Raw genomic sequence first — 25,032 nt, 5'->3', positions numbered from 1 at the left:
GTGACCCTTCCTAGTGTTTCATGTAGAGGAACTCTTCTTTAGCAAAGATATAGAGATGTCATAGGACTTACCTAGTATCCCCATCAATTGAGATGGCGGTATGCTACCTCTTCTGTAACAAAGATATAGAGATGTCATAGGACTTTCTTAGTGTCCCCTTCAACTGTGATGTGGGATGCTATATCCACAAGAGAAACTGATTCTCTTTCACATGCTATATCCACAAGAGAAACTGATTCTCTTTCACATGCTACATCCACAAGAGAAACTGATTCTCTTTCACATGCTATATCCACAAGAGAAACTGATTCTCTTTCACATGCTATATCCACAAGAGAAACTGATTCTCTTTCACATGCTATATCCACAAGAGAAACTGATTCTCTTTCACATGCTATATCCACCAGAGAAACTATTCTTCCTCTCTTGTCTTCTTTAGTTAGAATTGTTATCACCTTCTTGATGGTTTGCGAGTACAATTCAAATGTACTCACGGCTTTGTCCCTGGCTATTTACTTGGCCAGACCTGGAGGACTTCGACAGATGAAGAAGGAGTTGACGACGTCTATGCGAGCTAGGAACGTCTTCCCGATCGCCTGCCCGTAGGGTTAAGGCAGATGACTTGGGCTCTACGCTGCTGAAGTGATTCTGCTGCTCTGATGATTAGATTGGGCCCTTCGAGGCTATCTTGTAAAGATGGGTCACGTGACCTTATTGTAATTTTCTTATTCCGTTTTGTAAAGGATGATGTAATTTGATATCAGTTCGGTTATGTGTTCACGGCACACTGATCATGGGAACGTGAACTGTATACATAACAGGGTATTTCGGACAGCTAGTCCGGGGTCCCCACTGAGCTGGTATCAGAGCTATCCTGACTGTAGGAGACCTTAGTTAGCATGGACGTTAGTAGGAAACAAGTACTTGGGAAAAACTATTTACGAAACCAATTCTTCTTTAATCGGAAGCATAGCTTCTACTCCTCTTATTTATTCAAAGCTTCTAAATTCTTATCTCTCCGCTTTTAAAAAAAAGGGTTTGAAAATTCTTACTCTATTGTCTCATCCAATTCAAACCTACATATTAGCCGATGTCCCCAACTCAGACCGGAGACTCGCACTCGAAGATGGATCAATCCCTCAGGAAGACTCTTGAAATGTCCAACAGCAGCTGTTGAAGATTGGAGGCCGACTTAGTGTGCAGATAAAAGAATAATAAGATCATGTCTTTGGTTATCACCAAAGTCTGTCAAGGAGCTGACCCTGTTCCTCCGTGGACATGCACTTTTTGCAGTCGTATGGGATCAAGTCCTCAGTTCTTGACTAGTAATTTTTAGGCCAGCCACCGGAAGTTGTCGACTTTGGGAGTACCTCGACAGCCGCCCCCTCGAAGACCTCACATCCCCGGGATGTTGAGCAAGAAGACTACACAGTTTTAGCCTCTGCCTCAACATCGGAGACTCAACCCCAGGCCTGCTTCACCACCAACAGCTTCGAAAGTCCTTATTGAAGCCGATGCCGGCGGTATGAAGACGTCAACATATGCGACCAGCCCTAAACCTATAGGATGGATAGGACAAACTCAATCGCTTTGATTGAGCCACCCCTGCGCATTAGGAATTTCTGGGTACTTAGAGTACCATGTCTGGTTTGATGATTGCTTGTAGTTCCCTGAGTGTGATGCTTTGAGTGTTTTTATCTGTTTGTTGTGTGTATGATTGTCTTGGTCTTTCGGTGTGAAAAACACTCTTAGTGAGATAAACCAGCGTAGGAAGCCTCCCTAAGATGTTTTCGCCCTCATCTACCTCGCCGTTAAAATGTTAACTGCTAGTTTTTGGAGAAGTTAGCCTTGTTAACAGTTGTTTTCAACCGTAGGAAAAACTAACCCAGACCCCTATCTGCACTAACTACATTCAAGATCAGCCGAAGTATCGCTACTACGCGAATAAAGCAGAAGCCCCTACCTTCAAGACTGACTGCACCTCTACGAGAAGTCTTACTAATTTGGTCTAACCTTAGAGCATAACCGCACTAACCTCGAGCATATCTTCTTGAAACCACCCTCTAACACGTCGTCTAACAAGCTGAGGGAACAATAGCGTCAAAGCCAAGCTACATCACATGGTTCCTCTGGTCCTCATCAAGCGAAGCTCCTGAAGATACCTCAAGACTCAAGATTAGGTGCAACTTACCCGCTCACTTCCCAACTGGTATAAGTCAGCACCGACCCGCAAGCTGAAGATTGTCTTCGATGACCTTTGATGCTGCTTCATATGGACAACAACCAGGCGCTTCATCGACTTACTAACTTACCGCGCGTTATAAGGTTTAGTAAACACCGTGAGTACCTTTTGAAGCCGTGGTCTACATGTCTTCCCTGAAGATTCTTCAACTAGATACGGAGATCGATGACTTCTTCAGAAGCCCCAGACAAGAACTACAAGGAAGAAGCTCTGAGTTTTTCCGAAAGCCTGATGAAAAATCTTAAGGGTCTTCCACTAAAAATTGGAGCTAACCCTGAAATTTTAAACCTTTCTAACACACCGTTGGAAACGTGGGATGCACTAAACCCTCTTGAAGCCATGGACTACACAACGCTCTCTGAAGATGTTCGACTCAAGACGAGGGATCAATGGCTTCTCCAAGAATCGCCCGACAAGACCCGTGGCTGAAGCTTACAGTTTTTAACGCCCCTCCCTGATGAACAATTTTAAGGGTGGAAGACTTTGTCTTCCACTAGAACTTAAAGCTAACTCTAAAAAGTTTTCAACCCTGCTAAAGCATCGTTCGAGTACACTAACCCTCCCACAGTCTTGAACCTCCGCCAGGATCGTGAAGAAGCTACAGATCCAACACCTGCATGGAGCAGTCAACCCTTCACGAAGCTTGCCCTCGGAAGAAATCTATCATGTCTCTCAGAAGCGGAAGTTGCGACCCTCTCAACAACGGCACGTCTACAGAAGACTGGAGTCTGACTTTGGTTAAACTTTATAACCCCTCTAGTTCTACACTCAGTAATCTCGGGACGAGATTATTTTAAGGGTGGAAGATCTGTAACACCCCAACTTTTGCAACCTTGATTATTTGTCCTTAGTGCAAAAATTAGGGGGAACAAAAACTTTTTCTATAGGTTTAGTAGATGAATTGCCTTGATCTGTTTGCTATGATGAATTGCCTTGATCTATTGGTAGATGAATTGTCTTGATTTGCTTGTTGAATTTTTGTCTTGAGCTACCTCATAGAACGACACCCCTAGTGGTTAAACAAGCAACTCACCAAATAAAACACATGTGTGGCTTAGGAAGAATTGTTTTCCTTCTTACTACATCAAACCTCTCTCCTGATGACAACATGGGTGTGCCATCTTGATTTTTCTCTTTGTGGTACCAGATAGCTCAATCATCCTTAATTCACAACTTGGTGATCTCAATGCATGGATCTCATCTGTGCATCTCCCTCTACAATTTCCACATCCTGCATGTCTCATTCTATCCTTGCATCACATATATTCAACTTGATCTTATACCCTATCCAATGATTCAACTCTAGATCACTTCCTTCACTTTTACCTCTTGTTTTTATTCAAGTTTAATCTTCACAAAACCAAGAGTGGGAATGATGGATACATTTTGTAGCCACCATCTACTCTTGAGAACACTCCTCCCTAAATTAGTTTCCCTCCTCAAAAATCCTACAGTTTTCCTTCTCTAGTTTTGATCACAAAACTACTTCAAGTTTTATTAAAACTTTCCAAGATTTCTCTTCAAAGAAAACAAGGAACTGAAATGGGTTTTGTTTTTCATCCCATTTCTACCAAGTATTGATTTATAAAACATTATTTCTATTTTGCTTTGTTTTAACAAAAAGCTTGTTTATGGTACCTATACCATTTCTTGTTTTCCTCTTGCTTATTTTACATTTGAGAAAAACTCTACCTAACCTGAGAAAGTAAGTAGAATATTTTGAGCTCCTATGTTCCAACTAGTTTTCTCTCAACATTTTCAAATGCCATTCCACTTGAGATCATTCCCAATTGTCCCTAGACAATTGAGGTGTTTCAAGTACTTTTCAAATAAATTCTATTTCGAATGACAACTCTTGCACATCCTGTGTACATCTCTGATCTACCCCATAATGTTCCTTCATCCTCCAATTCTTGATCAAGTAGATGAACTCTTGATACTTTCTATTGGACTTCCTTCAACTAAACCCTAGACTCAGAGAGTATTTCAAACCACTCCAAATTGACCTCTTATTTGTAGAGCAACTATATTCCATCATACCCATCTCAATCCTCTATTATTTTCCATCATCACCTTGACCTCTTGAATTGATGTCTTATGTCACCATATTCATCATTAAAATTGAATCATTATTCCCTTCACTATCTCCCTAAAACTTGGACTCTATATCCCTGGAAGAAAACCTAGTTTCCTTGCATAACACAAGTGGTGTCGTGTGTCTTGCATAGGCACTTGAGCACCATGTGTCTCATCTTGTTTGGAGTAGTCAAGTCTCAAATCTTGTGGAGGTCATCTCCAAGATGGCATGCACATGAAACCTTGTACATCACCATCACCATTATCTTCTTGGCACAAAGCCATCATGCAACAAATACCATCATGGTATATTTTACCATCACAATCTTCCTCCATCTCTATATCTCTCACATTGTTCACTTGTGTTTGGCAAGAATGGAGCCGGCCAAAATGTGTATGCATGGCAATTTTGGCCAGCCATGCCTCTCCATTTTTCTTCCTCTACAAGACTTGCCTCCCACCTAACCCAATCACTAAATGGGCAGCCACCCACCTTAGCCAATCAAAAAAAGGAGGCAGCCACCATCCTCCCTCTATTTAAAGAGCTTGGCCGGCCACTCCCTCCTCCTTTGCCTCATTTCTTTTCACTTCCCACTCCTTTCTTCACTCCCACACACTCTTCTCCTCCCCTCCCCACGAAATATTGCTCCCCCAAGGCTTCATGGCCGGCCATGGCCATGGAAAGAGCTCCAAGATGAAGTCCCCTCCTCCCTCAAGCTCCTCCTCACCATGAGAGCCTCCCTCTCCTTCTTCTCCCAACCCTAGATGGTTTTCTCTCCTCTTCTTCTTCCTCCCTTGCTAAGATTGGATCTTGATGCAGGTGCATGTTGGTCCAAGCATGGAGAAGCTTGAGCAATCCTCAGATCTGAAGTTCTTGAGCAAAGTTCGTCCAAATCCCTGCAGTAATTTCTGCTATCTTGCTGTTTCAGATTCTGGTACGAACTTGTAAAATCCACCAAATCTCGTGTGCAGATCCAAATCGAGTGATTCAAAGTTCCGCGGATAGGTATTCAAAAGATCTACAACTTGGCGTTGGTCTCATCCTCAAATTCGCTACAGATTCTCCCTGGTAAATAAAGTTCTGGAAACATGCAGATTCACTGTTTGTTAGATTTGTTCCGTTTTACAAAACCTTTTTGAGCAAACTCAACTTCGGGCGAAAGCCCTCTTCAATACCTTCATTTTGGCGGTGGTTTCACTTCGATTGACCTCCAGAAACGGAAATGGTTCACAGATCAATATCTGGACAGATCTGGCTTTGTTGAATTAAACCAGGAGCTTGGGAACGAATTTTTGAATGAAACAAATTGGGTAAGAACCAGCTTTTCAATACCTTTCCGATGCAGCTGACCTCATATTTTTATGAGCCGTGTACGATTTGTGGTGAATTAAACTTGTTCTGTGTGTTCTGCAGACATGGCTGTTAGCTTTTAAATCACCAAAAATCCATTTTTGAACCTAATTGAGTGATTCCAATTCTGTAGGATTACTGAATGTTTTATTAATCATCTCAAACAAGTTTCAAACCTTTATCAGTTCTGAAACTCCATAGTTAAAGCAAATGATGAAAACATGCAGTAAACTTGTCAATCCATTTGTGAGAGTTTCAGAAACTATTTGAACCCAAATCCAATTGTGTATGCTTCTCTGTTTAATTACCTTTCAAATGCCAGTGGTCCCATATTTTTAGGATTTTTCTACGATTTATGGCTTACAGATCTTGTTTTCTGTACAATCAGATTCAAACAAATTCCTAAATTTGTAGGTTTAATATTTTTGAGTGAATCCAATTGGGTTAGTCTTGTATTAGTACTGGCCATCTAGGAAAAATAGTGTTAGTCTCTGTTCATGCATTTTCGTTACTGTTAGTAGGGTATATGTGTGACATGCATTGTTGGACCAAAACTTGTTGGGTTTATTTAAAAACCTTGACCAACTCTTTTTTAGAACTGGGCAACCTTTGTTTTATGCTTGCAAAACAAAACCTCTGCAACTCAACTTTAGCCCTATTGTTTTGCTTAAGTTTTCAAATGATGTGGAATGTGGTTTGCTTCCTATTTTGGATGTTGTGTTATGTGAGCAAACTAAGTTAGGAAAACTATTTTCTACTTTTCCAAAAATGTTTGAAAATGTTTTGTGAATGTATTTGATGTCAAACTAATGCTCTTGTCCTCTTTATGATGTTATCTACCAGGGGATACTTAGTTGTGCCATGGTGATACCTAGAGAGGCAATTGCTAAGTCGTGGCACTCTCATACCTTTACTAGGTAAATAAATGGGGTTTTCTTTTAGTTGCTTTGTAGTATCTATAAGTCTTTTGTATGTTAGCCCTTAGTAAAGTGGTTAGCTATTGATTGTTGAATGTTGCATGCTTGTTATGTTTGGAGCAATGTGATTGATTGTGTTCCTTTTATATTTTCCGACGATAGATGCGAACAATTCCGGAGAAGAAGAAGAAGTGGTTCGGACAAGGATTTTATTTATATTGACGGGATTCTTATATTGATGAAGTTGAAGGAGTCCAGGGACAAATAAGCCAAGGCAAGCCATCTTTTGATCTCTGATATGATGTCTCTTTGGATGTCATCTTGTGCTATCAATAGCATCTTGGTTCTATGTGTGATGATCTCCATATTGTTGTCATCTATGCTTGGATGCAATCATGGTACCTATAGTAGTTTTATCTTGTCAAGGTCTTGGTAATTGGTTGGGTGTATGGTATCATGGCCATTGCTATCCAACTTGTTTTCTATATTTAGCTTGAATATGTTCCACCTCGGGACAAGATTCATACTACATCCCTTCTAGTGTAGATGTATCAATACCATGTTTTTGGTGTATTCTCAAATTGTGATGAGTATGCCCGATTCCCTTAATGGTGTTGGTGTTGGTCAATTCTCATCCCTATCTATTGATTGGGTTAGATAGCACCACAAATCTGAAAGTATATTTTCCCCTTGTGTTGTCATAATACATGCTTAGCTCAAGCAAGTATGATCCACTCCAATACCTCTTTTTCATACCCTCAATGGCGTGATGACCCTCATCTCGGCCATAGTGTTGTATTAGTTCAACTCATGAAACTTTAGGTTGGGAACCCCTCAAGGTTTACCTTGTTGTAAATGTTTATGAAAACCTTGGGTGAGGCAATCTTACCCAAGCGTATGGTTTATGAAAGGAAAGGATCTTGACAAAGATGGTTGGAAAGAGGAAAGTGTGTGTGACTTGGGTTTTTGAGAAAAACGACACATGGTTCTTTGTATTCGCCTGGAACAATTAACCCGCGCAACCACACTACTCCAACGTGGGCACGGGGCTTAGCTTGACGTTTGTTCTTCTTAGCATGAGGCACCGCACAACTATACAAGGGTACGATTACCCCGAGTCCGGGTTGTCGTAGTTGGAGACAATCGTATAACGGGAGGCCTTCGGGCTGACCCGTCCGAAGACACTATGGGTCTCCTGGCTTGGCGGTGGAGCCACGCTCAAGAGGAGGTGAGCTGCCACGGTGCCGGGGAGGTACATACTCCATAGGGTAGGACCTCTTGCTAAGTTGAATGGGCGAAAGGCTTCGACTGATTATCCGAGACCCGCATACTTTCGTATGGCGAACCGGGGATGATCCCGGTGGATTTATCAGATCTTGTGGGGAAAGTGCGCACACTCTGCAGAGTTAAAACTATTCGAATAGCCGCGTCCGCGGTCATGGACGGTTGGGATGGCCGTTACCAAGCTGTGTCGAGTTTTGGTTTTGAAAATGATTTCCAAAGGAAATGCGTGTGTTGGAAGTACCGGAAGGGTACGGGAAAGATGTTGTGCCGACCATGTGGAGATGGTCGAGGAAAATGAAACACAAGTGGGTGACCCTTCCTAGTGTTTCATGTAGAGGAACTCTTCTTTAGCAAAGATATAGAGATGTCATAGGACTTACCTAGTATCCCCATCAATTGAGATGGCGGTATGCTACCTCTTCTGTAACAAAGATATAGAGATGTCATAGGACTTTCTTAGTGTCCCCTTCAACTGTGATGTGGGATGCTATATCCACAAGAGAAACTGATTCTCTTTCACATGCTATATCCACAAGAGAAACTGATTCTCTTTCACATGCTACATCCACAAGAGAAACTGATTCTCTTTCACATGCTATATCCACAAGAGAAACTGATTCTCTTTCACATGCTATATCCACAAGAGAAACTGATTCTCTTTCACATGCTATATCCACAAGAGAAACTGATTCTCTTTCACATGCTATATCCACCAGAGAAACTATTCTTCCTCTCTTGTCTTCTTTAGTTAGAATTGTTATCACCTTCTTGATGGTTTGCGAGTACAATTCAAATGTACTCACGGCTTTGTCCCTGGCTATTTACTTGGCCAGACCTGGAGGACTTCGACAGATGAAGAAGGAGTTGACGACGTCTATGCGAGCTAGGAACGTCTTCCCAGTCAGTTGCCTGTAGGGTTAAGGCAGATGACTTGGGCTCTACGCTGCTGAAGTGATTCTGCTGCTCTGATGATTAGATTGGGCCCTTCGAGGCTATCTTGTAAAGATGGGTCATGTGACCTTATTGTAATTTTCTTATTCCGTTTTGTAAAGGATGATGTAATTTGATATCAGTTCGGTTATGTGTTCACGGCACACTGATCATGGGAACGTGAACTGTATACATAACAGGGTATTTCGGACAGCTAGTCCGGGGTCCCCACTAAAACTGTTGAGGAATGGAAGGCCCCAACCACCCAGACTGAAGTCCGAGCATTTCTGGGATTAGCGGGATATTACCGCCGATTCGTTGAAGGATTTTCAAGCATCGCAAGACCAATGACTCAACTGCTGAAGAAGGACCGGAAATTTGACTGGAATGACAAATGTGAAGAAAGCTTTCAGCTACTCAAGCTCAGATTAACCACAGCCCCAATACTGATCATGCCCGATGTCACCAAGCCATTTGATGTCTATTGTGATGCATCCAAGACTGGTCTTGGATGTGTGTTGATGCAAGAAGGCAAAGTGATATCCTACCTATCAAGGCAACTGAAGCAACATGAACAGAACTATCCAACTCATGATTTGGAGTTAGCAGCCGTAGTGTTAGCCCTGAAGTTTTGGCGTCATTACCTCATGGGTAATCGATGCGAGATATATTCAGATCACAAGAGCCTGAAGTACATTTTCACGCAGAAGGAGCTGAACATGAGACAGCGCAGATGGATTGAATTAATCAAGGATTACGACATGGAAATTCACTACCACCCCGGCAAGGCCAATGTGGTAGCGGATGCCTTGAGCAGACTGCCGTGTCAGTTGAACTCCATGATCGCAATAGAGCAACCAAGCCTGTATCAAGAGTTTGAACAATTCAGACTAGAGCTAGTGAGCGAAGGATTCCTCGCCAGCATTGAGCTCCAACCCACCTTGATGAGCCAGATAAAGGAAGCCCAGAAAGGAAATGCCAGCATTGACGGAATAAAGAGTCAGATAGCTGCAGGAAAGGCCCCAGGATTTACCGTAGATGAAGAAGGAGTTCTTTGGTACAACGAACGCCTGTGTGTACCATCAGATTCAGAGTTGAAGCAAGTCATTCTGAAGGAAGCTCATGATACACTGTATTCCATTCATCCCGGAGGAACCAAGATGTACCAAGACCTGAAGGAACAATTCTGGTGGCACGGAATGAAGCGAGAGATAGGAAGCTACATCGCCAAGTGTGATATCTGTCAGCGAGTCAAAGCAGAACATCAATGACCCGCAGGACTGTTGCAACCCTTACAGATTCCGGAGTGGAAATGGGATTCTGTCGGTATGGACTTTATCACAGGATTGCCCAAATCTAGCCGAGGAAATGACTCCATTTGGGTAGTCATTGATAGGTTGACCAAGGTTGCACATTTCATCCCTGTCAAGACCACATACCAAGGCCCAAAGCTTGCAGAGTTATACATCTCCAGAATAGTCAGCCTGCACGGAACCCCGAAGTCAATTGTGTCAGATAGAGGATCACAATTCACCTCAAGATTCTGGCAGAAAGTGCATGAAGGACTCGGAACCCGTCTGAATTTCAGCACAGCCTACCACCCACAGACTGACGGACAGACCGAGAGAGTCAACCAGATACTAGAAGATATGTTAAGAGCCTGTGTGCTAGAGTACAGATCCAAATGGGAAGACTGCCTACCATATGCAGAATTCTCCTACAACAATAGCTATCAAGCCAGCTTACAGATGGCCCCCTTTGAAGCCCTGTACGGAAGAAAATGCCGTACCCCTCTGAACTGGTCGGAAGTCGGAGATAGTCAAGTCTTCGGCCCCGATGTTCTCCGAGAAGCCGAAGAAAAGGTGCACAAGATCCGTGAGTACCTCAAGACCGCCCAATCAAGACAGAAGAGCTACGCCGACAAGAGACGCCGAGAGATGACATTCGAGATCAGAGACTTTGTGTATCTCAAAGTCTCACCCCTCAAAGGAATGCAGAGATTCCAACTCAAAGGAAAGCTCACCCCCAGATATGTCGGACCTTTCAAAATTCTGAGCCACCGAGGAGAAGTCTCATATCAGTTGGAACTGCCGGAAGAGATGTCCGCCGTACACAATGTGTTTCACATCTCACTACTTCGGAAGTGCCTAGAAGTGCCTGAGAAGACCGAAGTATTCAAGAACATCGACCACAGAGCCATTGATATCAACAAGGACCTAACCTACTGCGAAGTGCCGATTCGCATCCTTGAAGAAGCATTCAGGACCACCCGCACCAGGAGTATCAAGTTCCTGAAGATACAATGGAGTAATCACACCGAAGAAGAAGCAACTTGGGAACGCGAGGAGGAAATGAAGAAGGAATACCCAGATCTCTTTAGTACCTAGTTTTTCTCTAGATCTCGGGACGAGATCTTTGGTAAGGGGGAAGGGTTTGTAACATCCCAAGTTTCAATAAAATGAACAAGAGAGAGAGAATTCAAGAATCCAAAATTTGGAGCCAACAAAAACTTTTTCTCATCATATAGGACTATGCATACTAGCTCATCTTATGAATTTATTTGAGTGTGCTTTAGCCATGATGCTTGTTTGTGTGTTACTCTCATTCTAAAACCCTAGCATTGATCACTTGATCACCCTTAGCCAAATAAAAATAAAATAGAAAAGGAATTCTAAAAATCCCATTTCACACTCACATAAGGCCTATGCCATTTTTACAAATCTTTGATCTAGGCCAAATTGGTTTGCACCATTACTTGTAAATGGTTACTAAACACTTATTAACACCTTTGAAATCAAGCCAACTCAATTCAAAACAAATTTGAATCAAAATGGAGCTCACATGTGATTATGGTCATATGTGCCATTTTTACCCTGATGGCCACTTTGAGCCCCTGGATTTTTACTTTTCACTTATACACTTTGCCAACTCTTTGCACCTCATCCAAGACAACATCAAGCACTTCAACTTTGCCCAAAACCACCACCCCAAATGCATTACCAAATTCAAATGGGAAGCAAGCAAAGTTGGAACAAACTCACATATGCAAGATCATATGCAAAATGTGATTTTGCATCTCAATTCCATTTTGACCACCACCACCACCAAAATGCTCCATTCAATATATGATTACAACCCACCAAAAAGAATTTCAAATTTCAAAAATTATTCTCTTGCGGGCATTTGATCGAACACTTGGCAGGCAGGGTGAAAAATTGAGCCCATACCTCATTTTTACCTTGGACTTGGTCCAACCTTGCCCTCTCTGCACTTCTGGAGCACCCTCTCACCTCACCACACCAGTACCACCACTTGCACTGGTCAATGTGTGATCAAATGAATCAAACCTTGCCATGCCGTGGCATGGCATGGCCATTTCATGCCATCTCCTCACCTGGTCAATTCCAACTTGCATCACCATGTCAATCCTCTCCCTAACACTCACCTGATGCTGCCCAGCCACTGACCCGACGAAGCCAGGCACCAGAGACGCCAGGACACGAGCGCCCAGTGGCGCCCAGAACTCGCCCATGCCGCTCCAGGGCGCGCATGGCGTTCACCCTGGACGCGCCAGAGCGTGACGACGCCCCGCGTCCTCGCACAACCTCGACACTTCCTCTCAGCGCCAGTCGACGCACCACGCCTCACTGAACCGCTTGGACACGCTCACTGGCCCGCGGGAGCGCCAGACGCGACGACCACGACGACGAGCTTCCGCCACGGTGACGCACACTCCCGTCAAGCTCACCGTCGCCTCAGAGCCTCGTTTTCACCACCATCAAGCGCGTCAGCCTCGCCAGGACACCAGTAACACGATGCGCCCATCCCTTGCCTCTTCGCCGCCCTGGAACGACGACGACGACGACCCTAGCCGGGCGCCACAGCCACCTCTCGCCGCTATAAAAGGGGAGCCCCTCCCACTGAACTGAGCACGCCAACACCTTCCACTCATCCTCACAGCTCTCCTCGACCGCTCAATTTCACCAGCTAGCCACCCCACTGCTCCAATCGCAAGATCGACGCCGCCGCGCACACGGAGTCAGCCGGAGCAGAGGCCGCCATTGGAGACGCAATCGTCTGTGCGCCTCCTCATCTACTCCAACGTCGCGGCGCACAACTCCGACGACCGCCGGAGCTCCGACGACCTCTCCGACCCCCTACCTCCGCCTCCCGTAAGCCTTCCTCTCGCCGGAGAAGACAACCACCCTCGGCCGTCGATCTCACCTCTAATCGCACGGCCCTCCTCTCCCCGTACCGCTTCGGGCGTGACAGCCCACAGACAGGTGGCCCCCACCTTGTCAGGCGGCCCGCTGCGCTGGACGCAGTACTGGGCTGGCCCATTTTCCCATTCTCTCTGCAGCCCAGTTATTTCCCGCGCGAGCCCACGGTTTGAATTCAAATCTGGAAATTAGAAAAATATCTTAATCTGATGCAAACTTTGAAATTCAATAGGGACAAATCTACTGGGCCAAATTTTACAAACTTTATATTTCTGGAAACCTTGGGAAATTATCTACACAATGCCACTGGATAGAACCCTAGATCTATTGTAGAATTAAAGTGGCAAAATAAACAAGGCAGGGACTTTTCTGCTTTATAATAATTCTTAAAAATCAACCATAAATGCTTTTCAGTTAATTCCACCTCCAATAATCCACATTTCACTTATACTAATTGTTTCTACAAAAATATGCCATGCTTACTTTGAATGATCATGGCTTAGTTGATTTAAATGACTTTATGGCTATTTCTAGTCAAAGATATTGTCCAAAACTATGAAGAAATCTTATGAGAGAGTTTCTCTCATTTAAATCTTGTCACCACCATTTCCAACTAAAGTAGAGACTCTGGTCATTTAGGTCTCATAGGAAATGTTGGTGATATTAAATCTTTGTTATGCTAGAATTAAATGGTATGAGGTGCTCACCTCATTTAAATCATTTTCTCCAATTGATAAGTGTGAAGAGGTTGACTTGGGTCAACCTAGGTCACATACTATGCATAAGAGAAATTAAATCTTAATAAGATAATGAGAGGAAATTATTTCTCTGAATAATTCAAAGTAACATTTAAGATTAGTATGAGAGGAAATTATTCTTCTTAAATAATAAGAAAAACACATCCACCAACTTAATAGTAATATGTGATGCTAGTTTAAGTGTGTGAACCATGTTTGTGCCTAGTTTAGTAAATTAGTTTGGTGTGATGATTGTGTACCCCGTATTCGTATTTTAGACGCTAGTACCGAGGAGTACCAGGAGGAGGAGGAGGTCTACTTCCAAGAAGAAGAAGACCACTTTGACCAGTTTCCCAACCAAGGCAAGATAATACTCTTGCAAAGTGCAAAGCTCACCATGAGCAAAGCATTATCCCATTTACTTTATGCTTATGATCCTATTTCCCAGTTTTACTTTACAAGTTTTATTTACCGTTGTTTTATCAAAGTACTTTTTGATTTATGATTTTACCTGGTTAGTATGGAGTTAGTTCAAGAGTATCAAACTTAGCCTAGAAGCAAAGCAAATACTTAGCCCCCCCCCCTCATACATAGTTGCTAGTGCTAAATTAAAAATGACTACTCTAGATGGGAACATGTGTTGATGAAATGATGATGGTGAAAACCTTGGAATGATGAGTCATTTCCATTGAAAGTTTTTGAAGGTGAATATGACACTGAAGTTGACTTGGTGAATTTGGTTAAAAACTGATGATTGAGTTGGATGCGATACCTTACCAATATTAAGTACCCCCACAATACCTGATTATGGGTAGGGCTTAGCTGGAAATTTACGTGTCTTAGTATGGGTTCCCTCTGAACACGCATCATAGGGGTTATGCTTGAGGCTGCCTCCGTTGTTGAGAAATGATGTGAATTGATGGTGAATTGTACGGCCAAGCCCTGTGCAGTTCCCGGGTTAACAGTTGGTTTTCACCGGGAGGCCAAGCTCATGGGGAGAGGTGCCTATACTAAGGTGTGTAAGTGAAAGGTTAACGGTTGATGATCCGCGTACTGAGTTACGATTATTCGGGGTTTTATCCCTGACGGATGAAATCAAATGTTGTGGCACAAGTGTGCGACCTCTGCAGAGTGTAGAACTATTCGAATAGCCGCGTCCGCGGAAATGGACAATTGGAAAGGCCATTCTGTTTCCGTCATCAGAATTTATATCTTTGTGACTGGTGTTTTGAACTTGAACTTGAAAGGTGACTTGGATTTTGAATCACAACTGAGTTGTGGGAATGACACTAATGTTCCCACTTGAGTTAGTTAGCACTTGGGGAGTTGTTTACAAAAATGTTTATCAAATAAAATTGGCTTTATGCAAATAAACTTAGAGCTTAGAACACTCTCCATAGTAATGTTAGTACTTACTTTAGTATTAGATTGCGAGTACTTAAAGTACTCACGGCTTTGTCCCTGGCTATTCAAATGGCCAGACTATGAAGCCGAGCAGCAGTACGAGGATGACGATCAGCAGGACGTCTACCACAACTAGGAGCTTCTAACGTCAAGTGTTGGCCTGTGGACTAGAGAGTCCTTGCGCTTCCGCTATGAACTTGTGTTTGTTCGTTGATCATTAGATCAACTATTCGTGTAATATGGATCATGTGATTCCAAAGTTGTAAGACATTATGGTTTGTAATGAATGATGACTGTGATACTTAACTATTATGCCTCGCAACAACAATTTCCTGGGATTGCGATGTATGACATAATAGGCATCCGGACTTTAAAAATCCGGGTGTTGACAAGTACCATGTAGTAGGTAGGTATGGTGGACACAAATGGCATAGTTTTTGGCTCAAGGATTTTGGATGCATGAGAAGTAATCCCTCTCAATACAAGGCTTAGGCTAGCAAGGTTGTTTGAAGCAAACACAAGTATGAACTAGTACAACAAAACTCACATAAAAGACATATTGCAAGCATTATAAGACTCTATACTGTCTTCCTTGTTGCTCAAACCCTTACTAGAAAATATCTAGACTCTAGAGAGACCAATCATGCAAACCAAATTTTAGCAAGCTCTATGTATTTCTTCACTAATAGGTGCAAAGTATATGATGCACAACAATTGCCAAGTCTCAAGTTATTCAAGACATCATACCAATTACTACATGTAGCATTTTCTGTTTCCAACCATATAACAATTAACGAAGCAGTTTCAACCTTCGCCATGAACATTAAAAGCTAAGAACACATGTGTTCATATGAACCAGAGGAGCGTGTCTCTCTCCCACACAAGGATTTATTCAAACAAAAACAAAAATAAAAACAAACAGACGCTCCAAGTAAAGTACATATGATGTGACCGAATAAAAATATAGTTTCAAGAGAAGGAACCTGATAATTTGTCAATGAAGAAGGGGATGCCTTGGGCATCCCCAAGCTTAGATGCTTGAGTCTTCTTGAAATATGCAGGGATGAACCACCGGGGCATCCCCAAGCTTAGAGCTTTCACTCTCCTTGATCGTAGTATATCATCCTCCTCTCTTGACCCTTGAAAACTTCCTCCACACCAAACTCAAAACAACTCATTAGAGGGTTAGTGCATAATCAAAAATTCACATGTTCAGAGGTGACACAATCATTCTTAACACTTCTGGACATTGCTCAAAGCTACTGGAAGTTAATGGAACATAGAAATCCATCCCACATAGCAAAAGAGGCAATGCGAAATAAAAGGCAGAATCTGTCAAAACAGAACAGTCCGTAAAGACGAATTTTATTGAGGCACTGATACGTCTCCAACGTATCCATAATTTCTGATGTTCCATGCTTGTTTTATGACAATACTTACATGTTTTGCTCGCACTTTATAATGTTTTTATGCATTTTATGGAACTAACCTATTAACAAGATGCCACAGTGCAAGTTCCTGTTTTCTGCTGTTTTTGGTTCCAGAAAGGCTGTTCGGGCAATATTCTCGGAATTGGACGAAATCAACGCCAAACCTCCTATTTTTCCCGGAAGGCTCCAGAACACCGAAGAAGAGTCGGAGAGGGGCCAGAGGGCCACCACACCATAAGGCGGCGCGGCCTGGCCTGGGCCCGCGCTAGCCTATGGTGAGGAGCCCCCAGGCACCCTCCTGCGCCGCCTCTTCGCCTATAAAACCCCTTTTGACCTAAAAACGTGGTACCAATTGACAAAACTCCAGAAAGACTCCAGGGGCGCCGCCGCCATCGCGAAACTCCAATTCGGGGGACAGAAGTCTCTGTTCCGGCACCCTGCCGGGACGGGGAAGTGCCCCCGGAAGCCATCTCCATCGACGCCACCGCCTCCATCATGCTCCGTGAGTAGTTCCCCCATGGACTACGGGTTCTAGCAGTAGCTAGTTGGTATACTCTCCTCCATGTACTTCAATACAATGATCTCATGAGCTGCCTTACATGATTGAGATTCATCTGATGTAATCGGTGTTGTGTTTGTTGGGATCCGATGGATGATACATTATGATTAGTCTATCTATAAAGTTTGTGAAGTTATTGTTGCTGCAATCTTGTTATTCTTAATGCTTGTCACTAGGGCCCGAGTGGCATGATCTTAGATTTAAGCTCTATACTTATTGCTTAGATTGTATCTACAAGTTGTATGCACATGTCACTGTCCGGAACCAAAGGCCCCGAAGTGACAGAAATTGGGACAACCGGAGGGGATGGCGGTGATGTGAGGGACACATGTTTTCACGGAGTGTTAATGCTTTGCTCCGGTGCTCTATTAAAAGGAGTACCTTAATATCCAGTAGATTCCCTTGAGGCCCGGCTGCCACCGGCTGGTAGGACAAAAGATGTTGTGCAAGTTTCTCATTGCGAGCACGTACGACTATAATTGGAAAACATGCCTACATGATTAATGATCTTGATATTCTTTCTTAATGCCTTATCAATCCTATCAATTGCCCAACTGTAATTTGTTCACCCAACACTTGTCACTTGTTATTGGAGAGTTACCACTAGTGTAGATCGCTGGGAACCCCGGTCCATCTCTCATCATTATATACTCGTTCTACATGTCGTTGGAAGTAGTATCAACTATTTCCTGGTGCCATTGCTCTCATATTGCTATTACTGCTACTGTGTTACTGTTACTACTGCTCTCATATTACTGCTACTTTCACATCACCCCTGTTACTAGTGCTTTTCTAGGTGCAGCTGAATTGACAACTCAGTTGTTAAGGCTTATAAGTATTCTTTACCTCCCCTTGTGTCGAATCAATAAATTTGGGTTTTACTTCCCTCGAAGACTGCCGCGATCCCCTATACTTGTGGGTCATCAAGACTGTTTTCTGGCGCCGTTGCCGGGGAGGCATAGCTCTACTCATAAGTTCACCTGGGGAGTACACTCTACCTCTCTCTCTGTTTTATTTTATTTTGTTTTGCTTAGTTTACTTTTTCCTAGTTTACTTGTGCTTAGTTTATTTCTGTCTAGTATTATTTTGCTTAGTTTAGTTTTGCTTAGTTTCTTTTTTGTCTTGTTTTATCATATACCCAAAAATCCATAAAAATTTGAAAAATCTAAAAATTAAAAACTGCTGTTATGGGAGAACCTACAACCTAGTTGGAGCTTATAGAATGTTATAATAATTATAGAGAATCAAGAACTGGTAAAATAATGAGTGCTATGATAGAAAAATTGAATACAATGGCTAGAATCTTGCTTAGACGCCATGATATAAACTGTTGCTCTAAAGAGGACACTAAACATCTTAAATTTCAATGTGGCTTTAGTGAGGAATTTTTAATTAAGAACTACAATCGGAATTGCTATATTCATTATGGGTTCGAAGAGGTAGAACAATTTGTCTTATTTATGGGAGCCTCCGAGATAGAATCCTTCATGGTTGAGAATTATGAAACTTGTGCTATTTGTAAGGACCTTAAAGATTATGTCTCTACTATCCTTAATTCTTGCATAGAATGCTACAGTGATAATCCTTATATCATTGATTATAAAGAGAGACTCATTAATGCACAAGAATGCACTCACAATTTGCAGGAACCTGTGGAAGAAGAAATTGATGAACCTGAAAGCTCATTGGATGAAAAAGAGGTGGAAATTGATGAACCTGAAAGCTCATTGGATGAAAAAGAAGAGGAGAGCGACGAACAAAAGGAGGAAGAATGGATTAGCTACCCATGCCAACCTTCTAATGAGAGTAACTCTTTATCTCTTACACTATTTGATTGTCCTCCATGCTTACCGAAAGAGGTTGAATGTTATGTTCCTGTGGATTCTCTTGAAATATTTCCTATAAGAAAAACTTGTGAGAATAATTATGCTACTGTTATATATGATAATCCATGCTACTTTGATAAATCTTATGATAATGCTTTGTTTGTGCCTGATGTCTAAATGCATGGTACTAAAGAATTTTGCTTGGCAAATGTTTATGATAAAGCTCTAGATGATGGTCCTGTGTTACTTGATAATATTAATTGTACTACTAATGAAAATGGGATTGGAAAAGTATTGACTTTATTTAAGAGTCCCATATCTCTTGAGATTGATCGATCACCTTGTTATATTATTGATAAAAGTGAGTTTGGAAGTTTTGATCCTACTATATTTGAGCTTGATAAAAATTATGTGTTTGGAAATCATGAAAAGTATGCTGCATGTGATAGTTATATTGTTGAGTTTGTTTATGAAGCTACTGAAAATTATTATGAGAGAGGAAAATATGGTTGTAGAAATTTGCATGGTACTAATACACCTCTCTATATGCTGAAAAATTTGAAGTTACTCTTGTTTTATCTTCTTATGCTTGCTACTTCGTTCTTCATGAATTTATTTGTGTACAAGATTCCTATGCATAGGAAGTGGGTTAGACTTAAATGTGTTTTGAATTTGCTTTTTGATACTCTCTTTTGCTTCAACTCTTATTTCTTGCGAGTGCATCATTAAAACTGTTGAGCCCATCTTAATGGCTGTAAAGAAAGAACTTCTTGGGAGATAACCCATGTGTTATTTTGCTACAGTACTTTGTTTTATATTTGTGTCTTGGAAGTTGTTTACTACTGTAGCAACCTCTCCTTATCTTAGTTTTGTGTTTTGTTGTGCCAAGTGAAGCCTCTAATCGAAGGTTGATACTAGATTTGGATTTCTGCGCAGAAACAGATTTCTATCTGTCACGAATCTGGGATGTTTTCTCTGTAGGTAACTCAGAAAAATATGCCAATTTACGTGCATGTTCCTCAGATATGTACGCAACTTTCATTAGTTTTGAGTTTTATGATTTGAGCAACGGAAGTATTTATTAAAAATTCGTATTTACGGACTGTTCTGTTTTGACAGATTCTGCCTTTTATTTCGCATTGCTTCTTTCGCTGTGTTGGGTGGATTTTTTTGTTCCATTACCTTCCAGTAGCTTTGAGCATTGTCCAGAAGTGTTAAGAACGATTGTGTCACCTCTGAACATGTGAGTTTTTGATTATGTACTAACCCCTCTAATGAAGTTTATGAGAAGTTTGGTGTGAAGGAAGTTTTCAAGGGTCAAGAGAGGAGGATGATATATGATCAAGAAGAGTGAAAAGTCTAAGCTTGGGGATGCCCCCGTGGTTCATCCCTGCATATTTCAAGAAGACTCAAGCGTCTAAGCTTGGGGATGCCCAAGGCATCCCCTTCTTCATCAACTTATCAGGTTTCTTCTATTGAAACTATATTTTTATTCGGTCACATCATATGTCCTTTACTTGGAGCGTCTATGTGTTTATCTTCGTTTTGTTTGTGTTTGAATAAATTCGGATCCTAGCAATCCTTGTTTGGGAGAGAGACACGCTCCGCTTTTTCATATGAACACTTGTTCTTCGTTTTACTTTTAATGTTCAATGATAAAAGTTGGAAGCTACGGCACTTATTATTATTTGGTTGGAAACAGAAAATGCCTCATAATGTCTTGGATAATTTGACACTTGGCAATTGTTTTGAGCTCTCAAGTAGATTATGATTAAGTTTTTTTTCATGTAGTTTAAACCTATTAGTGGAGAACTACTGTAGAGCTTGTTAAAATTGGTTTTCATGATTGGTCTCTCTTAAGGTCTAGATATTTTCTGGTAAAAGTGTTTGAGCAACAAGGAAGACAGTGTAGAGTATTATAATGCTTGAAATATGTTCTTATGTAAGTTTTGTTGTACCGGTTCATACTTGTGTTTGCTTCAAACAACCTTGCTAGCCTAAGCCTTGCACTGAGAGGGAATGCTTCTCGTGCATCCAAAACCTTGAGCCAAAACCTATGCCATTTGTGTCCACCATACCTACCTACTATGTGGTATTTCTTGCCATTCCAAAGTAAATTGCTTGAGTGCTACCTTTAAACAATTCAAAATTCTTCTCAATTTGTGTCAATGTTTTATAGCTCATGAGGAAGTATGTGGTGTTTATCTTTCAATCTTGTTGGGCAACTTTCACCAATGGACTAGTGGCTTCATCCGCTTATCCAATAATTTTGCAAAAAGAGCTGGCAATGGGGTTCCCAGCCCTAATTAATTAACAAAAATAGACACTCCTCCATGGTATGTGATTGTTGGACGACACCCGAAGGATTCGGTTAGCCATGGCTTGAGAAAGCAAAGGTGGGGAGGAGTGTCATCATAATAAAACTAAAATAAAAAGGCACTCCTTCATGGTATGAGATTGTTGGCAGGCACCCGAGGATTCGGTTAGCCATGGTTTGTGAAAGATAGGTTGGAAGGAGTGCCACCCAAAAATAAAATAAAATGGGAGCCGCTCTTTGAAGGTTTGTCTGGCAAGGGGGTTAGAGTGCCCACTACCATTCGTTGACAACAACAAACACCTCTCAAAATTTTACTTTTTATGCTCTCTTTATGTTTTCAAAACCAAAGCTCTAGCACAAATATAGCAATCAATGCTTCCCTCTGCGAAGGGCCTTTCTTTTACTTTATGTTGAGTCAGTTTACCTACTTCCTTCCATCTTAGAAGCAAACACTTGTGTCAACTGTGCATTGATTCTTACATACTTGCTTATTTGCATTCATTATATTACTTTATGTTGACAATCATCCATGAGATATGCATGTTGAAAGTTGAAAGCAACCGCTGAAACTTAAATCTTCCTCTGTGTTGCTTCAATGCTTTTACTTTGAATTTATTGCTTTATGAGTTAACTCTTGTGCAAGACTTTTGATGCTTGTCTTGAAAGTACTCTTCATGAAAAGTTTTGCTATATGTTATCTATTTGTTAGCAACTATAGATTATTGCCTTGAGTCACTTCATTCATTTCATATGCTTTGTAATAGTATGATCAAGGTTATGTAAGTAGCATGTCACTACAGAAATTATTCTTTTTATCGTTTACCTGCTCGGGACGAGCAGGAACTAAGCTTGGGGATGCTGATACGTCTCCAACGTATCCATAATTACTGATGTTCCATGCTTGTTTTATGACAATACTTACATGTTTTGCTCGCACTTTATAATGTTTTTATGCATTTTATAGAACTAACCTATTAACAAGATGCCACAGTGCCAGTTCCTGTTTTCTGCTGTTTTTGGTTCCAGAAAGGCTGTTCGGGCAATATTCTCAGAATTGGACGAAATCAACGCCAAACCTCCTATTTTTCCCGGAAGGCTCCAGAACACCGAAGAAGAGTCGGAGAGGGGCCAGAGGGCCACCACACCATAAGGCGGCGCGGCCTGGCCTGGGCCCGCGCCAGCCTATGGTGAGGAGCCCCCAGGCACCCTCCTACGCCGCCTCTTCGCCTATAAAACCCCTTTCGACCTAAAAACGCAGTACCAATTGACGAAACTCCAGAAAGACTCCAGGGGCGCCGTCGCCATCGCGAAACTCCAACTCGGGGGACAGAAGTCTCTGTTCCGGCACCCTGCCGGGATGGGGAAGTGCCCCCGGAAGCCATCTCCATCGACGCCACCGCCTCCATCATGCTCCGTGAGTAGTTCCCCCATGGACTACGGGTTCTAGCAGTAGCTAGTTGGTATACTCTCCTCCATGTACTTCAATACAATGATCTCATGAGCTGCCTTACATGATTGAGATTCATCTGATGTAATCGGTGTTGTGTTTGTTGGGATCCGATGGATGATACATTATGATTAGTCTATCTATAAAGTTTGTGAAGTTATTGTTGCTGCAATCTTGTTATTCTTAATGCTTGTCACTAGGGCCCGAGTGGCATGATCTTAGATTTAAGCTCTATACTTATTGCTTAGATTGTATCTACAAGTTGTATGCACATGTCACTGTCTGGAACCAAAGGCCCCGAAGTGACAGAAATCGGGACAACCGGAGGGGATGGCGGTGATGTGAGGGACACATGTTTTCACGGAGTGTTAATGCTTTGCTCCGGTGCTCTATTAAAAGGAGTACCTTAATATCCAGTAGATTCCCTTGAGGCCCGGCTGCCACCGGCTGGTAGGACAAAAGATGTTGTGCAAGTTTCTCATTGCGAGCACGTACGACTATAATTGGAAAACATGCCTACATGATTAATGATCTTGATATTCTTTCTTAATGCCTTATCAATCCTATCAATTGCCCAACTGTAATTTGTTCACCCAACACTTGTCACTTGTTATTGGAGAGTTACCACTAGTGTAGATCGCTGGGAACCCCGGTCCATCTCTCATCATTATATACTTGTTCTACATGTCATTGGAAGTAGTATCAACTATTTCCTGGTGCCATTGCTCTCATATTGCTATTACTGCTACTGTGTTACTGTTACTACTGCTCTCATATTACTGCTACTTTCACATCACCCCAGTTACTAGTGCTTTTCTAGGTGCAGCTGAATTGACAACTCAGTTGTTAAGGCTTATAAGTATTCTTTACCTCCCCTTGTGTCGAATCAATAAATTTGGGTTTTACTTCCCTCGAAGACTGCCGCAATCCCCTATACTTGTGGGTCATCAGGCACCAGACTTGCTCAAAAGAAAATGCTCAAATTGAATGAAAGTTGCGTACATATCTGAGGATCACTCACGTAAATTGGCAGAATTTTCTGAGTTACCTACAGAGAATTAGGCCCATATTCGTGACAGCCAGAAATCTGTTTCTGCGCAGTAATCCAAATCTAGTATCAACCTTTCTATCAAAGACTTTACTTCGCACAACAATACACAAAACTAAGATAAGGAGAGGTTGCTACAGTAGTAAACAACTTCCAAGACTCAAATATAAAATAAAAGTACTGTAGTAAAAACATGGGTTGTCTCCCATAAGCGCTTTTCTTTAACGCCTTTCAGCTAGGCGCAGAAAGTGTGTATCAAGTGTTGTCGAAAGATGGAGCATCTACAGCGGGGTGTGGAGTTTTCTCAACCATGCATAGTATATTGGATACATAAGTTTCAGCGGCTCCCTTTTCATTAGTCTTGGGCTTGCTACTCTCATCAAACAAATTTTCAGGGACAAGCCAAGCATAGTTATTTTCTAGTGCATCATGCATTGCTAGGAGCTTACATGGTATTGGTGCTTTAATCTCCCCACCATTATTAACATTATTAGTATACTTAATTCTATCCATATCCATCTTTTCAAGTGTTCTTTTAAAATCGGTGATCATGTCAAGCCTATCATGCTTACTAAAAACTTTTCTAGCTTCTTTAGCTATATCCGCAAATTCTCGCACTAAGACTTTTAGAACAAAATCTCTCTTCTCTCCCCTCTCCATATCAGAAAGTGTAAGAAACATGTGTTGTATCATGGGGTTGAGACTAATAAATCTAGGTTCCATCATGCGTACCAAACAAATAGAGGCATCTTCATAAGTAGGGACAGCTTTTGCAAGAGGTATATCTTTAAGATCTTCATGCATACTAACATGGGTGAAAAATTCTTCTATATTATCTCTCCCAATTATAGACCCTTGTCCCACAGGTATAACTTTTACAGTAAAATTAAAAGGAAACATGTTGAAATAAGTAAAGCAAATGCAAGTAACTAACCCCCTTTTTTGTGTTTTTAATATAGAGTGCAAACAAGATAGCAAGTAAAGTAAAACTAGCAACTAATTTTTTTTGTGTTTTGATTTAGTGCAGCAAACAAAGTAGTAAATAAAATAAAGCAAGACAAAAACAAAGTAAAGAGATTGGGATGTGGAGACTCCCCTTGCAGCGTGTCTTGATCTCCCCGGCAACGGCGCCAGAAAAGGAGCTTGATACACGTACAGCACGCGTCCGTTGGGAACCCCAAGAGGAAGGTGTGATGCGTACAGCGGCAAGTTTTCCCTCAGTATGAAACCAAGGTTTATCGAAC

The 25,032-nt window shown here is 41.8% G+C and overlaps 1 long non-coding RNA gene across 2 annotated transcripts; it reads left to right on the top strand.

The window, feature by feature from the left end:
- Positions 1-4,894: 4,894 nt before the first annotated feature.
- Positions 4,895-6,939, top strand: LOC127307400 (uncharacterized). Of its 2 annotated transcripts, XR_007855517.2 has the most exons (5): positions 4,895-5,201; positions 5,291-5,387; positions 5,553-5,629; positions 6,513-6,586; positions 6,749-6,938. It is a non-coding gene; the product is annotated as an uncharacterized lncRNA (long non-coding RNA). The 2 variants fall into 2 exon arrangements; XR_011746401.1 differs by lacking the exon at positions 6,513-6,586 and having other exon boundaries at positions 4,899-5,201; positions 6,749-6,939.
- The last annotated feature ends 18,093 nt before the right edge of the window (positions 6,940-25,032 follow it).

Source organism: Lolium perenne, chromosome 6 (assembly GCF_019359855.2).
Source record: "Lolium perenne isolate Kyuss_39 chromosome 6, Kyuss_2.0, whole genome shotgun sequence".
In the NCBI taxonomy this organism is placed as follows: Eukaryota; Viridiplantae; Streptophyta; class Magnoliopsida; order Poales; family Poaceae; genus Lolium; species Lolium perenne.
Note: the sequence above shows the minus strand (reverse complement) of the source record. Positions and strands in the feature narration are given on the sequence as shown.